Below are 14,034 nucleotides of genomic sequence, written 5' to 3'. Positions count from 1 at the left end.
TTTGTTGAAACTGTACTTCCAATTTGATTTGAAACTGTCTCATTGCTATCTGTTTGTCAATAAAACTTTGAAAAAACAAAAAAAAAAACAAAAAAAACAAACAAACAAAAAAAAGAAATTACAAGACTGGCTTGTGATGGTCAGCCTCAGAGTCAGATGAGGAAGTGTGCAGAGGGTGTCTGCACACCCTAGACTGAAGTATTCAGTCCCAAGGCCTGAAGCTCACTGCAGTGTTCCATGCAAGTCTGTATCAGTTGGCCGATGGGTCTGCAATGAAAGGCTGAAGAATCTGTGATGGTAAACTGATGGAATCAAGCCAGAGGCTAAAGAGTCTGTGCTGAAGGCCAGGAGATGAAGTCCAAGCTGACTTTGAAGACTGAAGTTCCTTCTTCCCTCAAAGAAGTGGAAAGCAGAATCCTTCCTCAACCTCTTTATATACCTTTTTGTGGTGACTCACTCTGGAGTGGCCCCTCCCTGCCCTAGGGCAGACCACTCCATGCCCTAGGGCTGGCTTTCCCTACCCCACAGGGTGGGATCCCCATGGCCACTAGGTGATCCAGCCAAGTTAGCACAATGTGTTGACCACCACACCCACTAAGGGAGGAGAAGGGTTCCTTTTACACTACAGACTCTCTAGCATTTTTTTTCTGAGGTGGTACCAGGGATCAATCTAGCATTTGTTCTAAGTTGTTTGCTTTATGATAGCCATTCTTTCTGGGGGTGAGGTGGAATCTTAGTGTTTTAATTTTCATTTTTTGAACAACCAATGCTGTTGAATATTTTTTTTTAATATTTATTTTCTATTTCTATCTCTTCATCTGAGAAGTGTATATTCATCTCAGATGCCAATTTTTGGATTAGGTTTTTGAATATTGGGGACCTGATTTTTTTTAAACTATCTATTTTATAAAGAAGTCCTTTATCTGAGACTGTTGGCTTTTTCCTAATTTGTGGGTTTTCTTTTCACTCTGTCAGTGATTTCTTTTGATGTGCAAGAAATTTTCAGTAGGATGAGACCCCAGTTGTTGAGTTTTTGAAGTATTTCCCATGCAGTTTGGTTTTTGTTTATGAACTCTCCGCCTACCCCTACGTCTTCAAGAAATCTACCTTCTTTCTCTTCCAGTAGATTTAGTGTTTCTGTTTTAATACTTAAATTTTAAATTATTTTGACTTTAGTTCATGGTGATGGACATTGTCCAATTTTAGCTTTCAACATGTGGAAAGTCAGTTTTTCTGGCACCATTTGTTAAAGAGGTTATCTTTCTTCCAGTGGACATATTTGACCTCTTTGTCAAAGTAAGGTGGCTAAGTGTGTTCATAGTTGTGTCTGCATCTTCTAATTTGTTCTACTGACCTACAAGTCTGTTTATTTTGCCAGTACCATGCTGATTTTATCACAGTAGCTTTGTAATTTAATTTCAAGTCACAGATTGTGATGCCTCATGCCTTTCCTTTGTTGCTATTCTAAGTCTTTTCTGATTCCAAATGAAATCTAGAAATGTTTTCTCTAGTTGTGTGAAGTATGCTGATAGTATTTTGATTTGGATTGCATTAAATGCATGTATCAACTTTGGAAGTATGGTCATTTGCACAGTATTGGTTCTTTCTATGCATGAGCAAGAAATGTCTCTCCATTTTCTGAAATCCTCTTCAATCTCTTTTCTCACAGTATTGTAATTTTCATTGTATAGATTTTATTTATTTATTTATTTATTTATTTATTTATTTATTTGTGTGTGTGTGTGTGTGTGTGTGGCCAGCTCAGCCCACCAGGGGGCGGCGCTGGCTGGCATGTGGTGCTGGGGATTGAACCGCGGTCCCTGTGCTTTGCTGAGCTTGTTCTAAGTAGGTGCTTTAGACCACTGAGCCATCTCACCAGCCCCCATTGTATAGATTTTTTATTTCCTTTGTTAGATTAGTTCCTGAGTATTTCATTTTGGGGGATGCTATTGTGAAGGATGTTGTTTCCCTAATTTGTGTCTCAGTGAGTTTGTCATCTTCATATAGGAATGGTATTGATTTTTGGGTGCTCATTTTGTATCCTGCTACACTACTGAATTTGTTTATTAATTCTAGGAATCTGTAGTTTTTCTGTTTTTCATGTAGCAAATCATGACATCTGCAAATAATGATAATTTAAATCCTTCCTTTCCGATTCTTATTCCTTTTATTTCTCTCTCTTGCCTAATTGTCCTGGCTAATGTTTCCAGAAATATATTGAATAAGAGTAGTGATAATGAGCATCCTTATCTTATTCTTGATTTTAGAGTGAAAGCTTTGTTTTTATCCATTTAGTATGATGTTGGCTGTTAGTTCGTCATAGATGGCTTTTATCAGATTGAGGTAAAGACCATCTATTCTAATTTTCTGTGGAGTTTTAATGATATATGGATGTTGAATGCTGTCAAATGATCCTGAGGTTTGGTCTTTTTAGCCAGTACCATGCTGATTTTATCACAGTAGTTTTTTACTATAGTTTCATTTCAGAGATTATGATATTTCCTCCATTGCCTTTGTTGGCCAGGACTGCGTTTGCTATTCTAGGTCTTTTCTGTTTCCAAATGAATTTTAGGAATGTTTTCTCTAGTTCTGTGAGGTATCCTAATGGTGTTTTGATTGTGATTTCATTAAATTTGCATAACAGTTTTGGAATTATGGCCATTTTCACAGTGTAGGTACTTCCTATCCATAAGCAAGAGATATCTTTCCATTTTCTGATATCTTCTTCATCTCCTTTTAAAGAGTACTGTAATTTTCTTCTTCTTTTTTAAAATGCATTTGTTTGTTACAGGGTTTCACTACACAGCTTGGACTCATGGTGATTCTCTTGTTTTCAGCCTCCCCAGCACTGGGATTACAGGCATGTTCCACTCCTTCCAGACTCTGGCTGGCTTAGCCTTCCTTAGGAGTGGTGCCAGGGATTTAACTGTGGTCCGTGTGCTTGTCTAAGCTTGCCTAAGCCAAGTGCTTTATTCCACTGAGCTATCTCACTGGCCCTGTAATTTTCAATATATAGATCTTGTTAGGTTCCTGTTGTGTGAGCCTGGAAGTCCCCTGATCACTGCTGGTCATGAAATGTAGGGGGAGGAGCCAGTCACCTGGAGTTTTCCTGCCACGCTAGTTATCAAATAATGGATTTAGTATTTTTTAAAAAATTGATATATTGATAATTTTTGCATATGAAAAATATTATTCCAATTTTTAGTATTTATTTATTTATTTATTTATTTATTTATTTATTTATTTATTTTTTCGGAAGTGGGGATTGAAGTCAGGCCCTTGCGCTTGCCAGGGAAGCACTTATTCCACTGAGCCATCTCCCTGGCCCTTTAGTATTTATGTTACCAGTATTTTTTCTAGTCTTCTTTTTGTTGTTTGAATATTCTTTATGCAGTGTTATGGTTTGTGTCTAGTTGTCCCCCCAAAGCCTCATGCAGTCATGCGTGGCTTCTGTAGTTTGTGATTGATTCTTGCTCCAGTGCCGGGATTATGGGTGTGAGTGCCCTGGGGCAGATACTCTACATTACAATGTAAGGAGGGGAGAGAGGCTAGCTAGCTACCTGAGCTGCTGCCACTCCCTTTGCTCTTTTTCCTGTTTGCCACAGCCATAACAGTTGTTCTCTGCCATGTGCCACTCTGCCTTGGAGCCAGCTGAGTACTGACCGAAACCTCCACTGACATTAAGCTAAATAAAGCCTTCTTTCTTTCACTCTCTGTGTTGGGTATTTGCCCCAGAAATGAGAGAACTGAGACTTGCAATTTATTTTATCTAGCACTTTCTAAAATGTTTGAACATAGGATGTGAGGGCGATCTGGCTGTGACATCTGTCACCCCCTTGATTGCCAGGGTTGATTTGGCGCATCTGGCTGGCTAGGCGTGTGTTTCCTTCCTCCCTCAAAGCTCTATGTGTGTCCCTCCCAAAGCTGTGTGCTCAGTTTGAAAGGATGAGCATCCCCGATAGAGGAGGACCGTTCCTTGGTCAAGGGTATATGAGTCGCTGCGCTCCCTTGCTAGAACCTCCAACCAAACTCTCAAGGAACACATAAAGCTGTATGTAATATGCTTCTGTAAAAATCAAAAGCTATAGATCATATAAAAAAAATATCCCCACATAAAAATATCCCCATTCTCCCCTTAAGTGTCACACAGTTAAATTTCTTGTGTGACAAAAACAGTGAATCCATCAGTTTCGTGTGTCTTCTTTGACATTTAATTTTCTACACATTTGCAATTAAATGTTTGAATAGAAATTACAATGGCTGGGGAGCTAACTCAGTGGAATAAGCACCTACCTGGCAAGCACAAGATCCTGAGTTCAACCGCTGGTACCAACAATTTAAAAAAATAAATAAATAAAGAGTGTATAGAAATTACATATGGTATTGAGATCATAATGTGTATACTATTTTATAACTTATTTTTTTTACTTATGTTTACATTTGGAGAATTTTCTAGGTTATGAATCTATATGTACTTAAAAAATTGCTGTATGTATTCTAGTTCACTGATGTATTAGAATTTTTTTAGCCATTCTTTTATTTGTAGACACTTGTATTGCTTCCAATTTTTTGTTATCATAAGTGGTACAGCATCAGACCTTTGTATTTCACTGTGCACATATATGGAAACATTGGTAGCATTGTTGGATAATTCATTTTTATTTTTATTTTTATTTTTGTGGAACCGTGGATTGAACTCAGGCCCTTGTGTTTGCCAAGCAAGCACTTATTCTACTGAGCCATCTCCCCGGCTCCTGTTGGATAATTTAAATCCTTTAGCATATTTAAAATGGTGTGGGAACAAATACCTGTAACATCAGTACTCTCAGAGTCTGAGGCAGGAGAATTGCAAGTTGGAATTTCACTTCGGCAACTTGGCAACTCAGTGACAATATGCCTTAAAATAAAAAGTTAAATAAAGGACTGAGGAAGTAGCTCAGTGCAAAGGTCCTTTGTTCAATCCCCAGTACTGCAAAAACAAAATAATATATATCTATACACATTTTATTGTTTTGTGAACAAGAAATAAAATTCTATTAAGTTTGAGCCATTATACATATATGTATCAGATGGGTGAAAAAATGCTATCTGCTGTGCTTATTGCTTCAACATATAGTTTACTGATTCCTATTAACAGTGAGCATTTTTTATATATGTCTTGGGTGGATGTATCTTTTATATTCTAGAATATTACTTTTTCGGAATAGTAACCTTTTGATTTTTATGTTATAAATATTTTTTAGTTATCATTAGTCTTTTAAACTTTGTTTATGATATCTTTTGTAGTTAATTAAAAAAATTAATTTTTTCAAGCAAGTCTGCTGAAGTTTGATTATTTTCAATTTTGATTTAAGAAAAACCCTTCCTTAGCACAAAATTGCAAATATACATTTCTAATTTTTTTTTCTGCCTGAGAGTGTATAATCAAGGCACAGAGAGGCTCAGGTTAGCAAACTCTTCCCCTTTATGACATTTTTCACTACATACTTGCTATGGTTTGTGTGTATTTGTCTCTCCAAAGCCTCATGCAGTCACTGAGGCGCAGGTCTACAGTTTGTGATTAATTCATGATTCAAGGCTGGGATTATGCGTCTGAGTACTTCTGGGCTTATGGGTGTGAGTGCTACACCCAGCCTGGGGCAGACAGCCTGAATGTAACATAAGAGAGACGGAGAGACAGACTTGCTCTCTGTAGCCATTGTTGTTGCTACTCCTCCAATTTGCTCTCTGCTCTTTGCCGCCACCATGAAAGGTTGCTTTCTGCCATGTGCCATGTGCCAAGCTGCCTTGGAGCCAGCCTAGTATGGACTGAAACCTCCAGTAACTGTGAGCTAAGTACACCTTTCCTGCCTTCATTTTGGGTGTCAGGGTATTTGTCCCAGCCACGAGAGAAGAGTAACTGAGACAATACTTTTATATCTTGTTTGTCTCTTGTGCCATGTGAATATATTGCTTTTGAAAAATTAAGTAAGATTCTTTAAGTACACCAAAAAGCGTGTGCTACAAGGTCTACCATGTAAAAAATAATGAAGATAATGTTTATATATAATTTAAAATAGGTACCCCCCATAAATAACCAACTCTATTAGTTTCAGGAAAGAGGTGAAAATCACTTTGGGTTGATACACACTCAGGGAACTGTCTTTTTAGGTAAGCAAGGCAGCAGCAGCAGAGATTTATTTGTTACTACCACCTTATTCAGAGGTATTTTGTAAATAGGCAGTTAATTCTTTTCAGGCTGCATTAAATTATGTGAAGTGTTTCAGTCTTCTCCTCATAGTTCAGGTTTAATGAGTTAAATATTTCTTAATAATTTCAAGGCAGGGCCGGGGATATAGCTCAGTGGCACAGTGCCTGCCTAGCAAGTGTGAGGTCATGAGTTCAATTCCCAGTTTAAAAAAAAAAAATTCAGGGAAATGGATCCAGAGATCTAACAAGTGACCCTCCCAGAGCTCCCTTTCTCAGTAAAATAGTTAAAATTTATTACCCATATGTAAAATGTAGAATAACAAATATTCAAAAGTCTCAGTTGCCTTAGCATTTATTTTTAACCTTTCTTTCCCTTGTAACTTTAGGAGTCACTCTCTTTTATGTTTATATTGTGAACAGAATTGACAAGGACTTTGCATATAGTACATAAAACAATGGCTTCATCTTAGAAAAAAGTATCCTTATCAAAATTTTTATTCATTTTGAATTAATACCAAGATAATTTACATAACATTAGCCACTAATATCCAGTGATTACATTGGCAGATTTACTTTTCAATGGAAGGTACACAATACATATTCAATAATAACTAGGGTAGGGCTGGCCAGATAGCTCAGCGGACTAAAGAGCCTGCTTAGGCAGAGCGCAGCAAGCCAGTCCTGCCCCTGGGGTGTGCTGAGACAGCGATTGAGACTGAGCATGGTGGTGCATGCCTATAATCCCAGCACCTGGGAGGCTGAGAAAACAGGAGAATCACTGAGTCTAAACTACATGGTGAGACCCTGTAGACCTTGTACTAAATTCATAAAAACAAAACAAAACAAAAAAACTAGGGTAATTTTCTGTGAGCTGTAGCTGCACAAATGTGTTTATTATCATTTTTTGGTATCTCATTTACATAAAAATGTAGAGAATGACGTATAGCATGAAGGAGTAGTTCAGATCAGGGAAGATGAATGAAAGTAGCTCAGCAGTACACTCAGCTTTTAGCTGGGTAAAAAGGCCCCACACGTGGTCGGGTTATTAACTGATACCAGCCGCCTGGTCACGATGCGCCTGCTAAGAGCAAGCACTAATGGCTCAAGGAACTGTGAGGCAAATTACGAAGTTTTATTAAAATGTTTCTCCACTTGTCCTTAATTATTTAGATCCAATCTAATTTTCCTTCAGAATTAATGTCTGGGGCTCACACTAATTTATGTGACTGAGCACTTAAAAATAGATGTCCTCTTCATGTGCATGAAACATTGCTGAGCGAGAGCACGGTACGTTTCCACAGCACTGACTGAAATACAGCCGTTTTTTCGAACTTGGTAAGATAATGTGCAATGGAAAGAACAAAGCTGGAGCTCTGTTCCTGATTTAAAGAGTGACAGAATTCCCTTCTTTTTTACTTTCCTACCCATCCCCCCTCCAGCAGCTGCAGCAAGCTCCCTCTATCCTTGGTACTGGACACAGACAAAGATGCGAGTCAAAGTCCGAGGGGGTGAAACACTCAGGAGTAGTGATATAGGTTCTGCTTCATGAATAATTATCATAGAATTGTCCCTGAACAAGGATGTCAGGGCCATTCAAGCAATAACGCTGCTGTGATCTGGACTTCTAGTACTTACCTTTCTTGAATGTACAGTCCCTGGATTTCACTGTTTGTTCTTCACGAGCCAGGCACAGCTACTGCAAGAGGATGCAGGGTGAATAGCCTGCTACTCCCCAAGCCAGGGTACCGAGGATTAGAGCCAACATTTGTCCTAAGTGCCACCTAGACTTCACCTTCTCCTTCCTCTTCTACTGTTCCTCCACCCTAGGTGTTTGATCTTGCCCTCTGTCTTTGTTTTCACATGCAAAGTTGACATTTCCTTTAAAGTCTAAGTTGCTTATCATCTGATCTGGAAAGGAAATCCAAGCAACCACACTTTAGTAGAATCAGCACACGTAGATTTAATAATTTATCAGTGGGAATGGAATGACCCAATTTAAGGTAATTATGAGTATTTTATGTGCTGTGACTTTTTCTTCAAGGAATAGGCATTAGTATTGTTTGAAGGGACAATATAAACATTTCAGTTCCTGATTGTTGGCACTGGTATTCCACATAGTTATTTTTCAGTTGTCTGTAGAAGAGACCTAGACCACTGAATAATTTGAAACTGTTCAGTGTTGGAATGTACATTCTGATTGTCACCCAGAAGCTTACTTTACCAATTATGGTTGATTTAGACATGTACGGAAATAAACATTTTTTAGAGTGTACAACAAACTGCTTCTAGAATCTGGAAATAGTTGGATATGGGAAGAAGCTAAAAGGAAAGAAAAAATTTTGAGAAACTGGAGACTCAATCTTCAGTCATTTATTTATTTTTTTTACCTGGCCATAGTCTGATAAAGATTTGGAGGAACACGAATAACATAACTGTGACTCCAAACTGGAAGCCTTGTGCTTTTTAATGCCTAATGAAGATTCCAGCTCTTCATGCAGTGTAGCATTTGCTATATGTAACAACAGAGACCGATCATTCGTGGGTGACCTATCTGGGTTGGATACTCGGCTAAATTCACATGTGAACATCTAATGGCTCTTCTCATTTATTCCTCAGGTTACTTGGTGTCCTCTGTCTTGGAAGGTGCTGAGACAGGCTGGACATAGTTAGGGCTAATTGTCATCTTTTCTGAAAGGAGTAATATACCTATCAACAAAGTGCTAAGGTAATGAAGGATGCAACAGTGAAGGCCAAGCTTTGTTTCACTCTTAGCTGCCTCCTGTACAGATGAAGGCTCACGTGAAGTGTCATGGGCATTGGCAAAGCCACTTTTAAATCCTTCAGAAGAAAGCACACATTGTGCTTTGCATGAGTAACAGGTTATGAGCCTGCCCAGAAGCGTGTTTGTCCTTTGTCCCTAGGTGTATCTGACTACCTCATCTCCTTGCTTTGTGTCATCCCCTGCTAAAGGCTGCTGCCAGTTGTGACCCTGAATGTCTTTCATGAGCCATAAGATAGAAAGAGTTTGGCTGTCCAGGTGACAGCTGGCTTTTCCTGACTGTCCAACATCCTGGGCTTAGCTGCTACTCCACTCCTACAGTTTGTGACTGAGAACTTCATGACGTTTGACCCTGTTGGGGGCCTCTGGCATGATTGATCTCAGTTTATGTGCCACCTTGGAGCAGAATTCCTCAGTGCAAGTTCATTACCAACCCCTGATTATCCGGCCTGTTGCCACGCCCTCTGCTCTGTTGTTAATACACGTTCAATAACACCTAGGTTTTAATTCTTAGTGGCTAACAGTAATATTTTCTATAGTGAATTTTTTTTCAGACTTTAAATGAAATTTACTTTTAACTGATACATAAAAACAAAAACAAGTATTAATGGGTGAGTATGACATTTTGTTACATGTATACATGTAAGGTTAGGCATTATAGATTAGACATACTTTTACTCAGATGGTTATCATTATTATTATTATTATTATTTTTTTTATTATTTTTCTGTGGTACCCAGGACTGAACTCAGGACCTTGAGCTTACCAGGCAAGTGCTTATTCTACTGAGCTATCTTCCTGGGCCCTGTTATCATTTTTTAATGATGAAATTTTCAAAATTGCTCCTGGGGTTTTGAAATGTATGGCCATATTTGTTGTCTATGGCCAGCCCTGTGCATGACACAAAACTGCTTGTTCCTCTCTAACTGTAACAAGATTCCCATTTCTCCCTTATTCCTCCTCTCTCGGTTCCCCGCCATTCTTCCCTCATCTTCTAGGAGATCAACTTTTTAGATTCCTCAAATGATTGAAACTGTGTGGTACATGCCTTTCTGTGCTTATTTCACTTAACCCAGTGATCTCCACTTCCACTCCTAGTCCTGTAAATGACAAAGTTTAATTCTTTTTTAGGATTGGATATTGTCTCATGGTATATATGTACCACATTTTCTGAGCTGGTGAGGTCATTGGTAGTTACTCAGTACTGTTAGAGTCAATTATGAGCAGATTTGTTTTTGAATGGGGGGATGCTGAGCCAACAGTAATGTGAATCTGCCTAGGCATACACTTCTACTCTGTGTAGAAATTACTTTGCAGAAACAATACACAGAATTGAATTCATGCAAGTTCAAATTGCTACTAGGTCAAGAAGGGGCTTAATGCTTGAGTTGAGTTATGCTGTTTTAAGATTTTTTTTCAGCCTAAGACTGGCACACATAATTGCTTTTTAAATATACTAGTTAAACCACCAAGAATATTGTTGAGTGTATTATTCGGTCAGAGTGCTATCCTTAAGAAGGAAATTTGAGATTTTTCTCTCTAACTTTCCACTTGATGGTTTTAATATTGAGCCTATTAAATGTATACCAGCAAGAACTTTTGTTTTCTTTTTCAAAGACTTAATTCATTTTATTTTTCTTGTGTAATAACCCTTTATGTTGTAGCTACTGCTGGAGCTTGAGTCCTCTGTACAGAGACTCTGGTGTGGGTTTTCACAAGATGGTTGGTGAATTCCTGATAGGGAGACTTGGTGAACACAGTCTCTTTCCAGAGGTCAGGGTTCAGATAGCTGTAGGTGTTGGAGATGGCATCAAAGGTGGCCTTAACAAAGTTGCCCAAAGTAGCAGTGCAGCACCTAGCAGAGGTGTAGCAGTCATCAGTAGCAGCCATCAGCAGCAGCTTCTTGGGCACAGTGGCTGAGACAATGCCAGTGCCTCAGGGGACAGGGATAAGATGCACCAACACAGAGCCACAGCGGCTTGTCACCTTGCAAGGAACAGTGTGGGGCTTGCGGATCTTGTTTCCCCAGTAGCCTTTCCTCATGGGGGCAATGGAGAGCTTGGCCAGGATGATGGACTCACAATTGGCAGTGACTACTTCCTTGGAACACTTTACATCCAGGCCAACATGACCATTGTAGTCCCCCATGGCGACAAATGCCTTGAACCTGGTCTGCTGGCCAGCACATGTTTGCCTCTGTACAGGCATGATCTTCAGAACTTCATCCTTGAGAGATGTGCCCAGGAAAAAGTCAATAATCTTGGATTCCTCGATGGGTAAGGAAAAGAGGTAAATTTCCTCCAGGGACTTGATCTTCATGTCTTTGACCAGAGGGCCCAGCTTGGTGACAAGAATCCGCTCTTTGTCCTTGGCCTTACCACTGCGAGCCCCATGGCCTTGGCTTGGGCCTGGCCTTTGCCATGCCTGCGACTTGGAAGGCCACTGCTGAAGCCTCCGTGGAAGCCGCCACGGCCTCCTATGCCTGGACCCCTGGGGCCTCTGGCCTTCCCACTGCACTGGTGTCATCCACTATTTTGTGCTTCCCAGAAAAAGAAGCCAGGAAGAACTTTAACAGGTAAATCTGTCAAAACAATGTAAGCAAACAGCAAACATGAAGAGAGAGAAAACACTGAAGTCAGATAATGCATTCACTAAGGACCATCTGCTGGTCTTTGTGGCTCTGGACAGGGTTGAGCCTGAAGATGCAACATCCAAGCCTTTTTGAGCAATCAGCTTCTGAGTTCAGTGAATGTTTCAGCTTCCAATGCAATGTTTATGAATTATTGAAGGCATTTCAATCCAAAGTTAACATTTGAAATTCTCTGAATTTTGTTTTGGTATTGAAAACAAAAGTTACTTTACTTAATTCAAAAATATTGCTGTGGTCCCCCTTCCCTGTGTCTCAAGCCCTAGGACCCTGTAGACGTTCATCCTTCTATGTAACAGATGCATATGGATCCTCTCCTCCATTCCAGTACTGTTCTCTACACCAAGAAGGAGAGTGATAAAAAAGATACATCTCTAGGAAGTTGATGAGAATTTACCTAGGGATGCTCTGGCTGAGACTCAAATGTCCTAGGAGATTTGTAAACAATAAAGTTACAATTTTTTTTTCTTCTTTGATGTGTATTGTGAATTCTGTTTGAAGATGTTTTCCCCCTCTCTTTTCTAGTAAAATCTACAGCAATGGAGCTTATGATGTTTCTGGTGAACTTGTCTACTTTTTTGTTGACTGAAAGTCTGACACAAAGTAGAGTACTATTCCAGGTTGAGACTATTGGTGACAAACAGCATGTTATTTGTAATAGAGGAAATATGCTACCTCCCCCCTCCAGTAAGAAGTACATTTATGAGAGCATTTAGAAATAATTTGGTCTTCCGATACATTATCAGGAATTAGTGAAATTGGTTATGGACTTAATTATGCTTTTCTAAAAAATGTTTTTAGTCTGCTCTCAAACATGTTGAAGTGGACCTTTATTATAGTCCCCAAATTGTATGAAAGCGCATTGCCCTCATTGCATAAGGGTCACAGGTGGAATGCAGCGGGGCTGAAATGAAGGGTAATGGAAAAATCCACTACTTGTGCTTGCTACTTAAATGTCATGGCTGGGTAAATGGATTTCTCTACTTCCTAGGATTCGGCTGCTACTACATTAGTACGGCAGCAATTAGAGAGGAGAGGTTGCTCTGTAAATTGCCTTGGCGAACCATGCAGTTCATCTTTTTATTGTGCAAAACAGGAAAAATTGCTTCTAATCAATCCACTTCAACTCTTAGTCTAAAAATTATTTACCATCCCATCAGCTGAAAGTACCAAAGAAATGTTCTATTTGAATTAACTGAGGGAAGAGAGTTGATTGCGATTATGATGACACAGTCTTACCATGGATGCAGGAAAGGGACTTCATTATTATGGAGGTGTCCTCACCAAATTGATTAATCCTTTTAGGATAGTTAATATATACTTCAAATATAACTGGACTCTTATTAACTAAATAAAAAATGTCCTACTTCATGACCGTAATGCTCGAAAGAAATAGTTTCCCCCCCCAAATAGAACACTACTAGTTTTGAACTTTATTGTAATCTTTGCATTTGATTTACATGGTTTGCTTAATCTCTGCTTTGTAACTGCCTTCAGAGGTAACATCTGGGTTGCCTAAAAAGTTTATTATTATTAGTTTATTAATACTGGTGACTGAGCCCAGCGACTTTGCAGTGAGCTACATGCCTTTATTTTCTTTTTAAAATTTTGAGACAGGCCTTGCTAAGTTAAAGTGTTCAGGCTGGCCTTGAACCAGCGATCCTTTTGTCTCAGTTTCCTAGAATGTTAAGATTATCTTGTGTGTCACCATAGCTGTTTTAGTTTTTTGAAAGCATAGATTAACAGAACTGATGTGAGGTTCTGCTAAGCTTTGACTAATTTCCATTTTTTGGAATATTGGCAGAGGCAATGACTTGAAAAGTGAATAAATGAATGGTTTTCCTATGTCACAGAAATCCATATTTCTGAAAAACAAAAACAAAAACATCTTAAGAGAGATGAACGAAGAGTTTGTAAAAACCAAATTTTTTTTGTGGGGATTAGGTTCTGCTAAGTGGTCTCATAAAAAGTAAGTCCTGCCTCTTAATTTAGTGGAATGTTGATTCCACAATGTGGTATTAGGCAGTATCTGCAGACAATGTCATATGTTATTTGGGGTAGAAATTTTAAAAACCTTTAGCCTTTGTAAAACAAAAACAAAAACAAAAAACAAAAGAAAACTTCGGTGCCATTCGGTTTCTAAAAGGGCAGCTAACTTGTATTCCTGTCTGTAGTTTCCTTCCTTCCTTCCTCCTCCACCTCTTCCGCCCTGCTTATATCTCTGGTAACAAATGCTTGGGTGCCTCGGCCAGGTCGGATTGTCGTGTCGGACGCTGAAAAAGCACAGTATTTGCCTTGGGCTTTATTCTGTATTTCTGTTGGATTAATAAAAACATTAAAGCAGTCGTCGCTGCGTTTCTGTTCCAGCGCTCGCCCCGCGGGCCGGAGCGAGGCGGCTCGGGCGCGGACGGGCGGCGGA

The 14,034-nt window shown here is 39.2% G+C and overlaps 1 pseudogene; it reads right to left on the bottom strand.

Moving 5' to 3' along the window:
* Positions 1-10,621: 10,621 nt before the first annotated feature.
* Positions 10,622-14,034, bottom strand: part of LOC101564883 — a 4,106-nt pseudogene continuing 693 nt past the window's right edge.

The sequence above is a fragment of the Octodon degus genome, unplaced genomic scaffold, assembly GCF_000260255.1.
Source record: "Octodon degus isolate 3935 unplaced genomic scaffold, OctDeg1.0 scaffold00111, whole genome shotgun sequence".
In the NCBI taxonomy this organism is placed as follows: Eukaryota; Metazoa; Chordata; class Mammalia; order Rodentia; family Octodontidae; genus Octodon; species Octodon degus.
The sequence above is the reverse complement of the archived record's forward strand: the minus strand, read 5'-3'. Positions and strand labels throughout refer to the sequence as shown.